The 16,233-nt window shown below is 34.1% G+C and overlaps 1 long non-coding RNA gene across 2 annotated transcripts; it reads left to right on the forward strand.

Annotated features, from left to right (window-relative positions):
* Positions 1 to 5,570: 5,570 nt before the first annotated feature.
* Positions 5,571 to 7,230, forward strand: LOC127842529 (uncharacterized). 2 transcript variants are annotated; one of them, XR_008031688.1, is made up of 3 exons: positions 5,571 to 5,772; positions 5,958 to 6,083; positions 6,516 to 7,230. It is a non-coding gene; the product is annotated as an uncharacterized LOC127842529 (long non-coding RNA). The 2 variants fall into 2 exon arrangements; XR_008031689.1 differs by having other exon boundaries at positions 5,571 to 5,768.
* The last annotated feature ends 9,003 nt before the right edge of the window (positions 7,231 to 16,233 follow it).

A 16,233-nucleotide genomic window follows, 5' to 3' on the forward strand; every position in this document is an offset into this window, starting at 1 on the left:
GGCTCCAGACCAGTATGCGCAGTCTGGTCAGGTGCTACCTTGTTCGCTATAAAGTCACGCAAGGCTACATATCCTCATAAGCGAACATTACAACACCGTATAAGAGTATACGGATGCAAAGCATTTATTAAGCTGCTCTTTTTTACTATATCCTAAGACCTAATATCGCTCGACGCGGCTCATGTTCGGGTGAAAGGTAAGCCAATACGAGTGGCACAGGGGGGAAAGCATGGCGGAAATCCATTCTTTACATGTGAATTGATTTTGAACGGATAATCAAGGAATCAGATTTGTTTTGCAACAGCAAAATAGTGGAAAGTCTTTAAAAGATCCAAACAAATGATTAATGTTTGTACATCATGCATGTTGCTTCAAATGTGTAAATTATCAATACTAAATATGGAACGCAATACAAATATTATTTTATGCTTTCCGGTGGTTTATAGAATAATATCAGGGAATTAAAACTAATATTTCACTGTTTCAAACAGTGAAAAATAACAGTGCAAATTATCGATAATTTTGACTGTTAACTGTGAAATGACGTCATTTTTCTGACGAAATGACGTCATTATCCCAGCGAAATTCTCTAGTTAAACTCTTTAACAATGAAAATAAATGGTGAAAAAAGGCATAACATAAAAAGAAAATCTGTTGGATTCGGTGGAATATCGACTTTAAGTCACTCGTGATCATAGAAAGTACATTTAAACGTAAGACGGGAAACTTGTGAAAACTAGTATAGCTTCACAAGATACATTTTAAAGACTTAAAAATGCAGCAAATTAAAATTGGTTAAAATTATACACAAAGGGGTGCAAACACAATAAGTGTAGTACTTTTTTTAAATATCATACGTCATGGATAGATGTGCAGATCTTTCAAATATCAAATAATGAAGTTTGATACTAAGATTGTTTTTTTCCACATACTATTATTTGTTTCACATGATACTTATATGCATAAAATACAAGAATGGCAGTAATCAAAGCAAGTATTGTGGCCAACATCTGCCACCACGATATAGGAAAAGGTAAAACAACAACACATGGAATAAAACCACCAACTCCCTTCTCATGAAGGATACGAAATGGAGTGAAACTTGGGCAACGATCTGCTTTAACATTGGCATAAGTATGGCTAACCGAATCCAATAGTATGTAAAAGCAACCTGACAGAATGCTTGACACATGGCATACTGGTAAGCAAGTAATATCCAGAGGGAGTAATCAAATGAAGATAAAGATAGCGACGTCCGTGCCGTTACATGAAGTTTTCGCCGTTTTATACCCTTTATTACTTTTGTTAAATTTTGAAATGCCGCTCACTTTCCTCGCTAAGAACTTTCTTAGCGGCAGCTATAATTGTGTGAGCCCGCTAGGAAATTTTGCAGCGAGTAAAATCATAAGGCGAATATTAATATGAATTAAAGCTAAGTTCTTTCTTATATGGCTGGAAAGTGAGTGGCAAATAAAAAATAAAAACAATTAATAAAGGGTATAAAACGGCAAAAATACTTGGACGTCACAATCTTGATCGTCACTTGATTAGCCCGTCTGAATATCTGACAATGTCATATTTCATCTGTAAGCTTTTCATGAAATTCGAATTAAATTTAGACAGTTGAGGAAATCCCTGTCAGTAATAAAGTGTATTTGAAAGGTTTTCTTACTTATAAACATCAGTCAAATAGTACATAAGAAAGAACACCAGCAATATTTTTATTAATTTTTACATCTGGTTCAAAATTATACCATATCAGTAAAGGTAGTACACTAATTCATCAACATTGATCTGCCCAGTGTGTTGCCCGGCGGATAATGTTTAGAATTAGAGATTTACGTTATGAAGATGCGTGTATGCGAGCGCCTTAAGGTTGTTTAATTACAGATCGTGACAAGATTACATAGAAATCGTTATTTCATGACAACCAGATGTTGTTGATGACAATTTGTACTCGCTTTGTAAATGCACGAACTTTTTCAGCCGATCTCCTCAAAAACACAGAAAACGACCCCGTATCAGGTTATTCAGCTCGTGTTTAGTTCAATTATCTAGACAGACGTCCCACAAATTGTCTAATCTGAATTTACAACCAAAAGATATAGACTCGTCGTGGTCAGCTTTCAAGAAATTCTTCTCGACAGCCATTAACAGCAATGTTCCATCCAAAATCACCTAGATATGTCCAACCTTGGGTAAATAAAAAGATTTAACGTCTTTCCAACAAGAACAAAACGTGCATACTGGAAAGCTATGCAAATCCAACGACTCCCAAGATGAAAAGCAATACAACCAGCTTCGTGAAAGCTCCAAATATGAGTGCAAGTACAACTCATATGTAAACAACCTGACATCTCAAGGTCATGGTAAGAAACTCTATTCTTTCTTAAAGAACAAGGGATGTGGCATCTCTGGTGTATCCCTACTGAAGATATAAGGCGTGGTACACAGTGACCCCGAAATAAAGGCCACCATACTAAATCAGCAGTTTATTAGGGTGTTTACCAATTAGGACCATACAAACCACCCAACAATGATTGGTTACCCATTTCCAACCATCCACAACTTTTCTGTTGGAATTGAGTGAATTAGGAGGCTCCTAGAGACACTTAAACCTCACGACCTGACACAATTTCGACACGGTTCCTTAGGTAAACAGAAATAGAATTAGTACTGGTGCTTTCAATGGTCTTTGCTGCATCACTACGTCAAGAACGCGTACCTTCTTATTGGAAGTTGGCGCACGTAACATTTCCAAAAAAGTTGACAGAAGAAATTCGGATAACTATCGCCCGATCTCGCTCCTTTTGGTATGCTGCAATATCATGGAATAGATCATCCCCAGCCATTCCATGCCTCACCAAGATAAACACATCATCACGAGCGACAAACAACACAGCTTTCGGCGAAGATGCAGCTGCGAGTCGCCACTTATTCTCACACTACAGGGCCTTTCTGTGTCCATTGATGCTGTTAAGCAGATTGATTCAATACTACTAGGCTTTTCTGAAACCTTTGACGTTGTCCTGCACATACGCCTTCTCATAATACTGAGCTACTATGGCATTAGAGGGCCAGTCCTTAAATGGGTTGAGAGCTTATTAAGTAGACAAAACCAACGGGTCATATTTGAAGGACAATTCTTAAACTCAACCGACGTCACATCAGGCGTCCCTCAGAGCTCTGTATTTGGACCTCTGCCGTTTCTGGCACACATACACGGTCTGGCAGGCAATATTACTTATAAAACCCAGTTCATTAACAGAAAGATTAAGACAGCATCGGCTACAACATTTCGTCAACACGGTTTTGATGTCTTACAGAAATGGGGAAAAGACTGGCAGATGTCATTTAACCCGTCAAAGTGTTAAGTCTCGAACTTCCCAAAAAAGCACAACCCACTAAAAGCAAAGTGTGTAAACCATAGGAAGAAGCTTGCACATGTCAAGGAATGAACATACATTTGGTTCCCTAGGTTTCCCAAGACGCAACCTGTCAAGCTGCCAACCATGCCTCAAAGCTCAAACAAACACTGCTTTAGTGTGACCAACATTTGTGAATGCTGCAACCGCATGGGACCTTCATCAAGAGACGTGCTTTGGTTGCCTTGAAGTCTTCCAGAAACGCGCTGGTCGATTTGTAAAAGGCGACATCCGAACCACAAGCAGAAGCTCACAGAAGATAGCTTACATTAGATGGCTGTCTCTAAACAAGAGACGTCAAACTTCACTGTGATTTACCGGATCAAAAACCACCTGACTTACATAATGTCTGACCCCTGCGGGGGCGTCAACGGTTTCAAAATGATAGCGTTGACTGGACAGAGAAGACAAATACTCTAAAATGCAAACTAAGCATTTAAAGAGACAAATAATTACTGCTGTCGATCTAAAATAATGAACAAAAGAGTCCCTCATTTTGAGCACGGTAACATTTAATATAGTGCAAGGAGTATATCGGACAACAATTAACGAAAAATAGTAAAAATGATTGGTGAAACATCTTGAGTGATACAAATGGTCACAGAGCCTATAACGACAATAGGCAGAATCATGAATTTAGGAGGTTGTGCATTAGAACAAACAGTGAAAACTACTGAATTACATTGGATAAGATGCCCCCGATTATGTTTATTCTTACTCTGGATAGGATGCCCCTGAATCCTTGATTATGTTTATTCTAACTCAAACCGATGAAACGGTTTATACGTTAAGGGGTGATTTAAATAAATAATAGACATGGATAAGGGTTCAATTATTACAGTCGAATATGACAACATATGTTGCAATCGGTTGATGAATGTGGTCCACTGTTTATATATAAATCGGGCATCATAGTATGATGTAAATTGGTTGGTAATGGTTCGTAATTTAAGTTAGGACACAGCGTATATTTGTACGTGTTTAAACGAGTTTAACGCATACTCTCTTTTATATTAAGTCTGATATGAAAATATTAATCAAACTATTATATAATAATATAGTATTCATATAATTGAAGTAGTGTATAGTTATTGGTATGTTTGTCTTTGCATACACTTTTTTTCAAGGCATGATCTTGAAATTGAAGACAAATGTATGTCTTAACTTCTAACTGTTAATCACAATCTCAGTCTTTTCTAATAAATTACATAATACGTAACATTTTATATAGATCCACACATATTTCTAAAAAATGCCTATATGGTGAAAACTGACCACGCCCTGTGAGAAACAATGTTAATATAGTGTTACATAGCATAATAACTTGATGATTATTTTCCAATAAAAAAAACGCCTAAAGGTATAATAGCTGTTGTTTTATATTGTATTCTAGTTCATTATCTTCCATTTTTCATAACTGGATTAGCACTGGGGATCACGTGATACATAAAGGCTTAATTGAACAACAAATCGACCATACAATGAAAACGGCAAAGTTTATGATTATGATTATTCTCTGGTTAATTGTTATAAATAACCAAACGCACGTAAACAAAAACCTCAACATCATACGTGTTTGAATGATGACGTCATCACAATATGTGCTCAACACCGTTATAACTGAGAAAATACGCTAACTAGTCATACTCTGTTTGTTGTTGTTCTCTTTTTTAAAAGCTTCGCGATAGTTTTTTGTGGAATTGTATAGGTATTGCAAAAACTAGCTTATGAAGATTCTAAACGCTTCTTCAATGGTCAGAAAAAGTAACCGACTCTGGTAGACCGGTGTAATAAATGGAAACATTTTGTAATGTTGCTTATATTTCCACTCACTTAAAATTATGAAATCGAGTTTAATTTCACCAATACAATAACTTATTCTTAAAGCATATGAAAATGATAATCAATCAGAAGCACTTTTATTATGTCCAATTTAATTTGGTATAAAAAGGTAATCTTAATCTTATTTAATTTATGTAATTATTACATATACACACATCAAACAGGTTTCTATTTTATTTTTGCAAGTGTAACGCCAATAAGGAAGTTTCATAAATGTCCTGGTTTACGATAAATAATGCGTCGATCGTCTCACCCTGTCAAAAAAACGTAGTATGCCAATATTTTACTGTTTCGCTTTTTAAACGAGACAACCACAAGTATATTGTTTCAGGAAGCTCCGACTTCCTTGTTATTCTTCCTTGTCATGTTTTGGCAATCTACAAGATATTCCTTTTTGGATATATATATATATATATCTTCTTCGTTAATTGAATTAATGAACTTCAAGATTTCTCGACGACCGACCAAAATAACACTTTTGGAGTTATGTTGTTACTTTGTGTAAGTATGTACATTTTAACAATTTTCAATCCTTACTCAAACTTGTTAAATGTTCACATTGTGATAACATTCTGAACAATTAAATTGTGTGCATTTAACAGACGAATCCGCATTTATGTTTGGTTTACAATATTTTATGTGGTGTTTTTTGTGTTTTATGTTGTGTGTTTTTTTTTAATTTAAACACAGGCGATGTCGATCAGATTGTACATATTGATGGCGTTCGGCGGTTTGGTGGCGCTAGTGCTACTAATCGTTGGCATAGGGTTCCTAGTAGGATACCTAGTTGGCTTCATGGTCGACAAATGTTCAAAGGTTGGTACATTTGAGCCTCGCTCTATAAAAATGGGGCTTAATGCATGTGAGTCGCGTTCTGAGAAAACTGTGCTTAACGCATGTGCATAAAGTGTCGTCCCTAGTGGGCACTAAGAAGAGACCTCCTCATTAGTCTGTAAAAAGAGCAAACACTCATATGGGATGACACTTTTCTCCCATACATTAAGCCATGTTTTCCCGAAGGGAGGCTCATTTATAATAATTAGTTTTCGTACTATGAAAGTCAGGAATACATTCCGCCCTTTGGTAAAAGTAAATTGTTAATAAAGCATTAAAGCAAACCTCTAAAATCAGTTTTATTGTCATCGATGCAAGTTGGTCGACAAATATGTTTATTTGTGTTGATGTTGTTTTATTCAAAATGTTGACTATTAAGCACACACATTGAATTCTTGTTTGTTTATTTTTCAGGATAAATACCGTCCTCTGGCAAATGGAGTTAGCATTGAGGAAGTCTGAATTTGCATCTTTAAAATGATCGCGTGTGCAGTGTATTTTATTTATAATATTGTAATCTAAGCTGTGTAAAAATCTGCAAATTATTAAACATAAGAATGACTAACACTTCGGGAATAGTTTTAATAGTATTATATTAATAACTAATCTGACTCATTATGATGTGTCTATTTATACTGCACTGCATTCTTAAGATTTTGTACACGTACTTTTGTTCATCTTTCTTGTTTCCTCGTTTAAAAAGAAACGATCAAACCGGAAGAAATATGCACGCAAAGCTTAATGACAGCTTAAATTTGACTTGAGCCGCTTCGTGCGAAAACGGATCGTATGTCATATGCCGCCAGCGAGCTCAAGGCCGGCCTGCGCAGTCTAGTAATGAGCTAACTAGAACGCTATTACGTAACTTAATGCCTGTTAGCCTCATAAGCGGACGTAATAACACATAATTAGAGTGCAAGGGTGCAAACGCAAATCTACACTGCTCGGATATGTCATAAGACCTATTTTCGCTTGACGTGGCTCATGTGAGTGAGGATATTTAGCAATAAAGAGAAGGGCATGGGGAAAAATATGGCGGACAGACGCAGAAGCGACATATCGGAACTAAATGGATAGAACGGGATGTGTTTTCTTTATGAGATGTGAATTAAAAAATATAAATAAAAATATAAAAATAAAAATATAAAATTATAAAATATAAACTTTTTGCAACAGTACAATATTACTATTTCGGTTGTTATTTTCAGAATGCAAATGAGTACATTTGTTTGCAACTAGAACATATAGGTACATATTTTCATGGTTTATGGGCTTAAAGTATTTGGATATTAATAAGTATACTATATAATAAGTGCTCCATGACGCTCGACGCGCCCGTAATAATGTGTGTCAAAACTTCGCATGCTAAATTTCATACGTGTTCAACATAAATGGCGCATAATTTTTTTTCCGGATTAATGAGATGTTTTCCAGCGACTCAGTTGGTACCTTTATAAAATCTCGTATTCGATTGAATTCCTTAAAATAAGGGAATATTAAGGTTCATAATTTACTTAGTAACTCAACAAACATTAAAAAACTGTGCTTCTATCATTCTTCGCACAATAAAGGCCACGTATGATCATTGAAAACCCGTTGCCCGTTCTTATACTTGCGTTTGTTTATTATTTAATGAATAAATATGTTAACATCAACTTTACCTCACTCGGGTAACATTTTCTTTAGATATAAAGTGAAATTAATGTATTTAAAGTACCGGCCTGAACCGGGAGGTAAAACATGATATTATTATAAAAATAAAAATATTCGCACTGTTTTTATGTTCTATCTAATGATTAGTGTGTGAATAGCAATATATTTGAAGAGACGTGTTCAGCGTTGACGAATTGAATCGTGTTACGAATTGTTACCGCAAACTCCTGAATTTAAGAATAATGTTCAAAAAGCGAAACTACACAACGAATATTATTGCAAAAGAAAACGTGTTGCAAATGAGCAATTATCGGTTGAAACTGTGAAAACTATTTTATTAAAATGAAAACATATTAAAACAAAATGGGCAACATTGTTTAATAATTCACTAAAAACACAGTCCACACACCAGTCTTACCCATCAAATGGGGAGCGCAAGTCATAAAGCTTGTTTCATGAAAGGCTATTTCAGACAAACAATTAATGAATAGATATGGAAGTTGAAGAGATACTGGTATATAAGTACAATTAGACATTACTCTGTTAGCTATTGCAGAACAAAACACACACATACAATGTTGGCACAAAAAGTTGACTTTTTATGATGCTTTAACCAGCTTAAATAATGCACTAAGACCTTACTAAAGATGTAAGTCAAATATTGTAAAAAAATAAACATTAAGAACAAATGTAATGGCATATCACAGGCTAACAGTATATAAGAAACTTCAAATGAAAATAAATCGATTTGCTTTAAAACATAGTATTGAGAAAACATCTATCGATGGTGAATGTTTTTAAAGGAATTATACATTATTGCGTATTTTTGACAAGGTAACAGAATGATCAAGAATATTACTCCCGACAAATATTTTGGCAGTATAATACAAGTGCGTTTAAATGTGCAGATACAAGTAATACGATGTTCAAAGTATGATCATTAAAAGATATATACACAAAAGCAAATTAATATGACGACTTATAAGTAAATAAAACAACAAATTGTGTATAAACATATTAACACAATGTTCGCAATGGTTGTCCAGTTAATACATTTGTATAATGCAATGAAAAGCATAGGTTGCGAAGAAAAAAATATTAATTAATCTAATAAAATATCGCACTCGTTACTTATAACATCCCTTTATCAATAAATAGTGAAAAAAGTTAAAATACACAAAAACATAATATTAAAATACCCTTTTTAAATGATAAATCATCAAACTAAGAAACTAGAAGAACTATTTGGCGTGTATGAAATACGGAGGCATAACGTGGTTATTATAATATTATGTTTGCATTAGAATTGCTGGTTGCAGCTGGACAGATCAAATAAAACGTAAAATGAAGTTAAGTTGTACATTACCGAATGGACGAGCGGTTATGCTGAACATGCAGGAATCAATTGGTTTAACTTTTTATCTATCAGAATTCCTGAACGCAACGATTTTTTCAATAGAGGCTTACATTTTTTGCATTACGTATATTGGGCACTAAACGCTTTTTTTTGGATTATGCGTCGTGTAAACGAGTAAGTTATCTACACTCATTGGAACAAGTTACTAATTCCTGGTAAAAACATAAGTATTGAAATTTGAATGTTTCATTAACGTTAACGGAAAGCAATTTATAAATTAAAGGCGAGTTTTTTGTTCGTTTATGTCTATCCATAGCCCTATATACGAGTTTTTTTTCAATCGCATATATATATTATATATATATATAATCGTGTATTATATAGACAATTTAAATGGTTCATCGGCTACATATGCTTTGACCAAGTGTCAAATGACACGGTGTTATTTGGGAAATTTATTTTCAATGTGAAATTCCTTCGCGTTAGAAAATGTCGTTTAGGATTTATCAACATGTTTTGACGATGTTATATCGTTCAAATATTGCAAACTCTCGTTGCATTGCATTTTATACATTATTTATTGAGCAGCATGATTATTTAAATTTGATATTTTTATTGACATTACTTGCAGAGAATAACATCATTGAAATACTCCAATTCCAATACAAGTGCCGTACCCTTGATGGTACTGAAGCCTCCATAATCATTTTCAAGATAAAAAAAATAAGAAACCGCTCCGACAACAATATTAGTTTACTTGGTAACTAAAGCTTACACACGTTATGCATATGTTGAGTTCCATTGAGAAGATGCAAAGATATAGCACGGTCATTACGTATTCCACTAACTTGAAACATAAACGGCTGGTAACCAAAAGCCGATCAAATGCCTTTTCCGTTATGTCACTTTTATGTTGGTAAATGCCGATTAAATCTAAACTACTTGTTTCGTCGAAGTTGATTTATAAGCGGATCATGTTCAATTGGTTAATATGGTTTGTTTTATTTTATAAAAGAAATTTAAAACTTGGTAATCAATATCTCAAAATTAGATGTGGGTTGCTTCCCTCTACTCATTCTTTTACATTCAAAACAAGATGTTGGTTGCTTCCCTCTACTCATTCGTTTACATGAATTATTTAAGTGTAAGTTTCTTGTTAAATATCTACAATGGTCGTAGTCAACTGGAAAAAATCTGGTAAGTATACATCTTTCGTACAATTTTCCGCATTATATATTCCATTCGCATCATGCGCTGTCAAAAATCAACATTACGTAACTGTTGGCACTGAAACACACGCCATTACATGTATTAAATAATCGTTCGAAAAGTCCTGTTTCATATATATAGTTATATATGGTTATAGTAATAGTCATATTCTAAGAGATTAGCCAGTTAAGGAGTATTTTCCAATAAGAGAACCTTGTTGCGGGGTGCATTTGTAATCCCACAATTTTGGAAACGAATATTTTATTGTAAACCACACATACTTCATTTTTGTGACTTATGGAAACAACTCGATTTTATATCAAAATCATATATATATATATATATATATATATATATATATATATATATATATATATATATATATATATATATATATATATATATATATATATATATATATATATATATATATATATATATAAATCGGAGGAACAATTTAATAACAAGACACATTTCCGAAAGCGGTTGCAAAAGAAATATCAAAGCGCAGAAAGCCCTGAAGCTGTTCGCTATTGCATGATCTTAGATGCAACTCATTTAAAAAAATTATCTTATAGCTTTTTAAATCGCAAGTTTCAAAGCAACACAACCCATTCAGATTTATAAAGAGTGTGTCTTAACGCACAGGTTGAGATGAGCGTGCACTGTTTATCATCATATTTATGTTATAGGGATAACTTAAACAAAATAACAACAGCATGATAATGAGAACCAGTTAAAATCAAATAAAATGTGCGATCACCATTATATTAAATAAATATTGTGGGAATGTCGAATACCTATCACACTAAGAATATAATTTCATGATGGAAATTCCCTTTTCAAAACTTTTGACACCACAGTTCAAAATAAACAATTAGATAATTGATGAAAAAAATATGTGAGCAGTTCTTTTTACTCACGAATTAGGTAGTCATAAAGACAGCGTCGTTGACCCATACTGTTGTTCATGCATTACTTGTTACCCTAGTAGTTCACACGGTGTCAACCAGTCTCTGATCTTAACATCGGTAAAGAACACTCATGCGCTTTTTTGGCCTGGCTGTTTTTCATAGCTTTTCACCTTAGGTGACCTATACATAATGCCAGCAGGCACGAATCAATACATACAGGATGTAACACTGTTCAATGTACGGAATTCCGGACTACTCTCTGCATGTTCAAACGACACATAGACACAAATTGTGGCCCTGTTACACTTACGCGTTAAAATTCATCTCGCAGAGTTTCAGGGTCTGTAATCGGTCACTAAATCGTCAGAGGAAGACATAATTTACTATCGATAAACACAGTTTTGCGTTTAAACTGAGAAAAAACCCGACCGAAATCGTATAGTGTCACGTTATCTAACCACAAATGTTTGTCGTACTCGGTCAGCACGTATTGTCTGAAAATCGAACATGAAGGCCTGAATAGGCACCCTTATTTGTCATGTTTGCTGTATTTGCTTTTTTTGAATTCAATTTTATATCGAAATGCATTATGCTAAAATATAACATTTACAACGTAAGTAGATTTTAAAAGATCCGCGTCATGTGAAAATTGGTCTTATGCCATATGCGCCCATCATAGCTATAGTTCACCCACAAGTATTCTCAGTCTGGTAAGAAGATTGATAATGAGAACATAAAACATTGAGTGATTTCGTAGCGGAACGCATCGCCTCTGACCAGACTACGCAGATGCACAGGCTGTGCTTGAGCTACGACGGCCGAAACGCAGTAGGACCCATGTTCGCATGAGGCGGTTATGAAAGTATGATTTGAATGTTTCGAAAGAAAACTGTGTGTTACATATTAACCCACGATATATTTCGATGGTGGGGAAATAAACTCATAATAAGCCATGTGAGGACACATATGATGTGAACTCCCGTACCATAATTTGTAATCTACTGACACTAATGTGCTGTTTGACTCTAATAGGACACATTTCATGCGGTGAGTATGCGACTAACCAGGGACCGAATTTAACCTATTAAGGCACTTGCATTTTTTTTGCAAGTTAATTTTTTTTTTCACTTGCAATTGAAAAACTTGCTCGAAATTGGGGAATTATATATGTTTTATTTAAAACAATAAATTTATTGTCCCATATTGCTTAAACTTGTGCATTATATGTTGGCTGCTTTAAAAAAAGCCAAATCATTGTCACTGTCACCAACATAATCTAGATTGATGTTAAATTCAGTCATCCATTTTTTAACTTTTGAGAGCTGCTGTCGGCTTGGCTTTCTCCGTTTTTTGTTAGATTTAAGTTTCTTTGCTGTCTCAGCGTCCTCGGACGTCGGCCTCTTCAGAAATGTGTCCATGATTGATGAACGTTTTTGATCGTGCAGACGGAGAGATTTTAAGAGAGTCGCGATCACCGAAACGCTTATTAGCCACAAGCGCCTATCGAACCATAGCTCGTACCAGAGTAGTTTCCTTTGAATCTTACAACAACAACAATGGCGGCCTAATGTGTTTATGCAATTCTAAACACTTTAATCGTTTAATTTAAGCAAGATTTTGATCTTGAAAATGGGAGTCGTGATGAAACTCATAGAAAGTAATTATCTCTTAATACTAAAAGGATTTATGGAAAAACAGGTTTGAGAAATCTGAAATTTCTACTCGCAGAAAATTGCAAGCTTTATATTTTGCAACTCGCTATCCATAAATCTCGCTCGCATTTTGCGAGTATGCGAGCTAAGTTTCGGTCCCTGCTAACAAGTGAAAAAACAACAACACACAATTGTTTAACTTCAGCATGTTTGCCGAATATATTTTTTAACGATATTTCTTATTATATTTAGTTTTTTTTATATTAATTTCAAGCGATTATAACGCATTTTGTCGTTGTCTATATTATACCTGTAGTTATTGGTGAACTCCATGCGACTATGGCGTCGTATTTGTATTATGCAAGAGTATACACTTACGCGAGACGTATTATTCGCAAAAACTTCTATGAAGCCTTTGTAAACTTCTATTAATAACCAACCAAGGAAACTTAACGTATCCAGAAGCCGGGAACTTATGAACTAAACTAAGGAAGCGTAGTTGATCCTTTCTTTGTGTGAATGCAGGTTGAGTCTTAAGGGTGATGTTTACTATCGTATGTATGTTCACCCGGCGCTTGGTTTGAGTCTAAAAAAGAATCTACCACAACATACTTATAATAATAAATGTATTGGTATTAACCAGCATTGTAATAAATTCTCAAGCAAACCACGTTAAAACTTGAGCTACGCTGGCCGAAAGACCATAAGACCCATTTTCGCATGACGCGGCTATGAAAGTGTGATTTAAATGTTTGGAAAGAAAACTGCGTGTTCAAGCAAACCATATTAATTTTCTTTAAAATATTTTTCGCAAGAAATTAAATGCTTCATTTAATTTATTTTCATTTCATCTTTAATAATGTTCATGTACTTACATTAACGTGTAACTTCTCTACCCCCACCCCGTCACCAATATGAGTACTAAAATTGCGTGTTTTTTTTTAATTTACTTTACAAAAAGGTTGAAATTGTTGTTGTTGTTATCACTTGTTAGTCGCATATTCACCGCATGAAATGTGTGATATGCGAATATGGATAATTTACTTCCGATTGTCACGATTTTTCTGAATTAAGATCGTATTGCGTATCATTATGAAACATAATGAAATAGAATTTATATGCATATTACAATCAAACATTTTCCTTTTAACATATGTTTTGCTTTGCATAATGAAATAATGGTTCTATTGATCACTTTTTAAAATGGTATTGAGTTGTGACGTTTTTCTCCCTTTGATCAGAAAGCTGTGTGTGTGTTTATAATACTTTCAAAAACACCCACCGTATCAAACGCTTTTATTTAAATCAAGCATTGGTTGATATAATGGACCGGCGTTGTTTGTACCGGGGTGATAAGTGGGTTTTCTAAACTCGAGCGAATTCCGGGATCAGTCTATTGCGAACCTCCGAACATTTCCCAGTCATATCAGATCCCCTCTTCCCCCAACCGCTGTACTACCAGAAATCAGTCAAGCGCTATCGAAGAGGTTACGCAAAAGTCATCTACGAATAGCCTCAGATGTGTAATGAACTGTGCTGCGGAAAAAATACCATTTGCCAGACGTAGCACGAAGTGGACAATTTTAATCATTCATAAACTTACTCTTCCGCGACACGTATAGCTAAACAATTGTGTTTTTTTACTTTGTATATAAATGATCCTTACAAAATCATTTCATTTAACGCGACATTCGTATTATGTTTAAATTTGTAAATGATTGTAGTTCAAGAGCTGAAACCACGCCGCGATTTATTTCTCGGCGCGTATGCAGGCTGCGGGCAGTGATAAGATTAAGGGTAATGATCAAAACTGGATTGCAAAACTTGCTCTTTTCCTTAGTTGATCACAAGCGAACAACCAACAATAATTAAAGTCAACAAATTATATGTCAGTAATTGATGTATGTTATTAAAAGACATCACAATTAATCGCTTAACACAATTTTACAGTGCCAACATGCCAAGGCTTGATATATGGCCATTATAACCGCACAGGGGCTAATAAAATTCGGGGGAAGTAACAGTGCCAATGAGTTCTGCCGCCACTTCAAAGCATCGCACATCAAATAGTATTCTCTCACTGGACCGTACTATACCATAATAATGCACGGTTTTGCAATGCTTATTCAAACGATAAAACTAAACCATCAAGAATAAAATGGCAATTGTATGCTTCTACTTCTTATTAAAATATAACGTTTATTTTAGGCGACGTTTACTACTAAAACAACAACTATAACAAACCGATTTGATTAGCGTTTGACCTAGTAATTATTTCATTATAATTATTTTTGTGTGTGCAAAATTTTTTTTCTGTAGAATATTACATACATATGTAAACAATACAGTACATTCTTACAAAGCTTTTCATATAGTATTGAGAATTTCATAAGCAAAGTATTTCATGTACAGCTATAATGTTACATACCAGTCGAGATATTTTAATCAATATAAACTAATAATTGTAAATAAATACGGTATTTTAGAAATTTTCTTTTTTTCGTCAATCGCGGTTGACGGTCCCTTTAAAAACCACTCTCATATATCAGTCCTTTATCAAAAATGATTTTACAATTAAGGTTTAAGCTAAATGTATTATTATACGATTCAGAATATACTCGATATTATAAATGCATGAATCAAAACTAAATCATATATGTATGCAACTTGTTTTCATTTCCAATGCGTGTTGTACTTAATACAGTTGACTGAACTCTATACGTTATTACGTTCAAGTTAGCGTTGATTAACCATGTGCATTCACGCGCAAGATATTTAACACAACTTGTTTGGTAGTAAACACTGAAAGGCCGAACAATTTTATCTTTTGTTTACGAGAATCCCTTCTATTCTTTTCGACCGATGCAAATAACAATTAAATAAGAATTGTGCATTTTATTTTTAATTATCAATTGAACTTGGTATATTTTTCATAGAACATGTAACTGTACGGAGATAAATATGGTTGGAATGTAATATAAACAATACAAAAAATGTGTGAGTTAAATGCTTATGTACATTGTTCAAAACTAAGTTATTGATTAAATTTTAGACAAGCTTGCCTTTAATGATCTTGGTCAGGCTTATTTGTTAAATTTGATATTTGTAACAATCGGCTATTTAAAAAATATATCATTTTTTATTTACCCACTCAAATTCAGTTTAAACTAGAAGTTGCCTTAAAACAAATTATAACACAATTTGACGTTATAAGCGTTCATTTATATTGGTATTGATGTTGCAAGATTTTAATATCGTTATTGCGATTTAAGGACTTTAACGCTGTGCTAGCAGTTAGTGCTTTTACCTGGAATTGATCACGTTTCGATTAATTACTTAAGTTTGAA

Source organism: Dreissena polymorpha, chromosome 8 (genome assembly GCF_020536995.1).
Source record: "Dreissena polymorpha isolate Duluth1 chromosome 8, UMN_Dpol_1.0, whole genome shotgun sequence".
Lineage (NCBI taxonomy): Eukaryota > Metazoa > Mollusca > Bivalvia > Myida > Dreissenidae > Dreissena > Dreissena polymorpha.